The sequence below is a fragment of the Schistocerca serialis genome, chromosome 4 (genome assembly GCF_023864345.2).
Source record: "Schistocerca serialis cubense isolate TAMUIC-IGC-003099 chromosome 4, iqSchSeri2.2, whole genome shotgun sequence".
Classification (NCBI taxonomy): Eukaryota; Metazoa; Arthropoda; class Insecta; order Orthoptera; family Acrididae; genus Schistocerca; species Schistocerca serialis.
In genome coordinates, this window is record NC_064641.1 from 413,961,855 (window position 1) to 413,966,854 (window position 5,000).

The 5,000-nt window shown below is 51.2% G+C and overlaps 1 non-coding gene across 1 annotated transcript in view; it reads right to left on the minus strand.

Annotated features, from left to right (window-relative positions):
* Window positions 1-628, minus strand: part of LOC126476844 (small subunit ribosomal RNA) — a 1,909-nt gene extending 1,281 nt beyond the window's left edge. Inside the window, exon 1 of the ribosomal RNA XR_007587281.1 lies at window positions 1-628. This exon is cut by the window's left edge and continues 1,281 nt beyond it. This is a non-coding gene — a ribosomal RNA (small subunit ribosomal RNA).
* Between the last annotated feature and the right edge of the window lie 4,372 nt (window positions 629-5,000).

A 5,000-nucleotide genomic window follows, 5' to 3' on the forward strand; every position in this document is an offset into this window, starting at 1 on the left:
CAACTTTAATATACGCTATTGGAGCTGGAATTACCGCGGCTGCTGGCACCAGACTTGCCCTCCAATAGATACTCGTTAAAGGATTTAAAGTGTACTCATTCCGATTACGGGGCCTCGGATGAGTCCCGTATCGTTATTTTTCGTCACTACCTCCCCGTGCCGGGAGTGGGTAATTTGCGCGCCTGCTGCCTTCCTTGGATGTGGTAGCCGTTTCTCAGGCTCCCTCTCCGGAATCGAACCCTGATTCCCCGTTACCCGTTACAACCATGGTAGGCGCAGAACCTACCATCGACAGTTGATAAGGCAGACATTTGAAAGATGCGTCGCCGGTACGAGGACCGTGCGATCAGCCCTAAGTTATTCAGAGTCACCAAGGCAAACGGACCGGACGAGCCGACCGATTGGTTTTGATCTAATAAAAGCGTCCCTTCCATCTCTGGTCGGGACTCTGTTTGCATGTATTAGCTCTAGAATTACCACAGTTATCCAAGTAACGTGGGTACGATCTAAGGAACCATAACTGATTTAATGAGCCATTCGCGGTTTCACCTTAATGCGGCTTGTACTGAGACATGCATGGCTTAATCTTTGAGACAAGCATATGACTACTGGCAGGATCAACCAGGGAGCTGCGTCAACTAGAGCTGAGCAGCCGGCCGCCCGGGAGTGTGTCCCGGGGGCCCGCGCGAACACGCAAGCGTCCGCTCAATTATTCTGCAAACAGGAGGAGGCTGAGCTCCCCTGCACAACACACCTCGAAACCCTCTCAGGTCCCGGCGGCGCGCAGCGCCGTCCTAAGTACTTGGTCGGGTTCGAGAGAGGCGCAATCGCCCGGAGTTAGGCGAGTAGACGCTTTAGGTGCGACCACCCGTGCTCCCAACTGAGCTTGCCGCTGCCGACAGAGGCCCGGGAGCGTGCTGTCGTGGCATTGCCGGCGGGAGACAACACGCGCCACCTACGGTGACCGGCAGCTCCAACGCCAGCGCCACAGAAGGACAAAAGCCCTACTTGGGTGCCGAAGCGAACTCTCCCAGCACAGCGCACGCGCCAACACGTCCGCACAGCTGCGATACAAACCACCTGCGAGAACCGCTGGGGCGACCGAGCAGCAGACGGCGTCGCGGCGCCGAGCGCCGGGCGGCGGCGCATCCTCAGCGCACAAAGTCCTCAATCGGACCAGCACACTGCAGATGGCCACCGCGCTTCGCACCGGGCCCGCGAGGACCTACTTTGGCCGCAAGGCGCCGCGAGCAGGGGGCGCCGGCGCGCAGCTGCGCCGCCTGCCGCGTCCGTCGGCCGGCGCGCCTGCCACCGGCCGCCCCCACCAGCCGGCTGTAGCGCGTGCGCCCACGCACCGCGCTGCCAGCACGCCGGGCGGCCCCCCCTCACCGGCCGGGGACGGTCCCACCCAGCCACCGCCGCGTATCGCCTCACACCCAGATCCCCTTTCACGTTCGTGGGCATGGTGGGTCCCCTTTCACGTTCGTGGGCATGGTGGGTATCCCTGAAACAACCGGTTAATAGCTCGACCGATCGTCGCCAACACTGATTCACCTCTAGCGAGAACAACCGCACCACAACGGGTTACCGGTTGTTCATTTGCGTAACGTCACCAGCAAACGTACACGTCCATCGCCATTTGCAACGAGTATTGCATGCCTGTGTCAGGTGTCACAACACACTACGTCTGCCCACATAGACGCAACAACATGTGCACGCCTAGAGAACACGTGGAAGGTAGACCCCGTACGTATGCGGTGTCCATTGCGCGAACGACTGTCAGCCCGCCTCTGCAGCATGTCGCAGATGTGGAACGCGGTGCAACATGCTATCACGGTGTGTGAGAAGAGACGACTACGTCCGAATACACGCTCCACTACATCAACAGACTGCTCATGCTGATCGCCATCCAGGGCGTCCGTTCCTCCCACACGTCTGTATGGCGTACCACACTGCAATCCAGCTCTTATAGGGAGACGACACGTAGCTGCGTGCACAATATTTGGACTGTATGGTCCGCCGTTGCTAGGCGCTGTCGTCATACGGTCACATGGGCCACGATGTATCATTCAGTACATACGGAGCAATGTGCAGTACAGTTTGTGGGTTTTGCGTACATCGGCGGACAGGTGACAGGCCGTACCACAACGTAGGCTGAGTACGTCGGCATGCGAAGGGCATTGAACATGCAAACTTCTCACCGACCAGCTTGCGAAGGCAGGGGGGAAGGGGGGGGGGCATGTACGTCCTGCTGCTATCCACACTACAGTGTATAGCAGGAGCATGTGGAAAGTCAGCAACACCTGCAAGGTGTTTAACATGACGCGATACACAGGGGACCGGGCAGTGCGAGTAGCGAACTATATTGCGAGGGTTGCGGTTAGGCAACACTACACTACTTTAACGGGTTGCATAACAATTACAGAGCAGGTTCAGCGACAACGTGCGTCAGGTTAAGGCGCAATATAGTTTAGGTTACGGCGCACTTTAGGTTAGGTTAAGGCACATTATAGGTTAGGTTAAGGCACAACATGGGTTACGTTAAGGCACAACATGGGTTACGTTAAGGCACAACATGGGTTACGTTAAGGCACAACATGGGTTAGGTTAAGGCACAACATGGGTTAGGTTAAGGCACAACATGGGTTAGGTTAAGGCACAACATGGGTTAGGTTAAGGCACAACATGGGTTAGGTTAAGGCACAACATGGGTTAGGTTAAGGCACAACATGGGTTAGGTTAAGGCACAACATGGGTTAGGTTAAGGCACAACATGGGTTAGGTTAAGGCACAACATGGGTTAGGTTAAGGCACAACATGGGTTAGGTTAAGGCACAACATGGGTTAGGTTAAGGCACAACATGGGTTAGGTTAAGGCACAACATGGGTTAGGTTAAGGCACAACATGGGTTAGGTTAAGGCACAACATGGGTTAGGTTAAGGCACAACATGGGTTAGGTTAAGGCACAACATGGGTTAGGTTAAGGCACAACATGGGTTAGGTTAAGGCACAACATGGGTTAGGTTAAGGCACAACATGGGTTAGGTTAAGGCACAACATGGGTTAGGTTAAGGCACAACATGGGTTAGGTTAAGGCACAACATGGGTTAGGTTAAGGCACAACATGGGTTAGGTTAAGGCACAACATGGGTTAGGTTAAGGCACAACATGGGTTAGGTTAAGGCACAACATGGGTTAGGTTAAGGCACAACATGGGTTAGGTTAAGGCACAACATGGGTTAGGTTAAGGCACAACATGGGTTAGGTTAAGGCACAACATGGGTTAGGTTAAGGCACAACATGGGTTAGGTTAAGGCACAACATGGGTTAGGTTAAGGCACAACATGGGTTAGGTTAAGGCACAACATGGGTTAGGTTAAGGCACAACATGGGTTAGGTTAAGGCACACCATGGGTTAGGTTAAGGCACACCATGGGTTAGGTTAAGGCACACCATGGGTTAGGTTAAGGCACAACATGGGTTAGGTTAAGGCACAACATGGGTTAGGTTAAGGCACAACATGGGTTAGGTTAAGGCACAACATGGGTTAGGTTAAGGCACAACGTAGGTTAGGTTAAGGCACAACGTAGGTTAGGTTAAGGCACAACGTGGGTTAGGTTAAGGCACAACGTGGGTTAGGTTAAGGCACAACGTGGGTTAGGTTAAGGCACAACGTGGGTTAGGTTAAGGCACAACATGGGTTAGGTTAAGGCACAACATGGGTTAGGTTAAGGCACACCATGGGTTAGGTTAAGGCACAACATGGGTTAGGTTAAGGCACAACATGGGTTAGGTTAAGGCACAACATGGGTTAGGTTAAGGCACAACATGGGTTAGGTTAAGGCACAACATGGGTTAGGTTAAGGCACAACATGGGTTAGGTTAAGGCACAACATGGGTTAGGTTAAGGCACAACGTAGGTTAGGTTAAGGCACAACGTGGGTTAGGTTAAGGCACAACATGGGTTAGGTTAAGGCACAACATGGGTTAGGTTAAGGCACAACATGGGTTAGGTTAAGGCACAACATGGGTTAGGTTAAGGCACAACATGGGTTAGGTTAAGGCACAACATGGGTTACGTTACGGCACAACATGGGTTACGTTACGGCACAACATGGGTTACGTTACGGCACAACATGGGTTACGTTACGGCACAACATGGGTTACGTTACGGCACAACATGGGTTACGTTACGGCACAACATGGGTTACGTTACGGCACAACATGGGTTACGTTACGGCACAACATGGGTTACGTTACGGCACAAATTAGGTTAGGTTACGGCACAAATTAGGTTAGGTTAAGGCACAAATTAGGTTAGGTTAAGGCACAAATTAGGTTAGGTTAAGGCACAAATTAGGTTAGGTTAAGGCACAAATTAGGTTAGGTTAAGGCACAAATTAGGTTAGGTTAAGGCACAAATTAGGTTAGGTTAAGGCACAAATTAGGTTAGGTTAAGGCACGATATAGGTTAGGTTAAGGCACGATATAGGTTAGGTTAAGGCACGATATAGGTTAGGTTAAGGCACGATATAGGTTAGGTTAAGGCACGATATAGGTTAGGTTAAGGCACGATATAGGTTAGGTTAAGGCACGATATAGGTTAGGTTAAGGCACGATATAGGTTAGGTTAAGGCACGATATAGGTTAGGTTAAGGTACGATATAGGTTAGGTTAAGGTACGATATAGGTTAGGTTAAGGTACGATATAGGTTAGGTTAAGGTACGATATAGGTTAGGTTAAGGTACGATATAGGTTAGGTTAAGGTACGATATAGGTTAGGTTAAGGTACGATATAGGTTAGGTTAAGGTACGATATAGGTTAGGTTAAGGTACGATATAGGTTAGGTTAAGGTACGATATAGGTTAGGTTAAGGTACGATATAGCGTAGGTTCAGATACACATTGTTGTAGGGAAAGGTGTATTGGGGGGGGGGGGCGGCAGGTTCGTTGATAGTGATTATCGTAATTGGATGCCTGCGGTATTATCCGATTTGT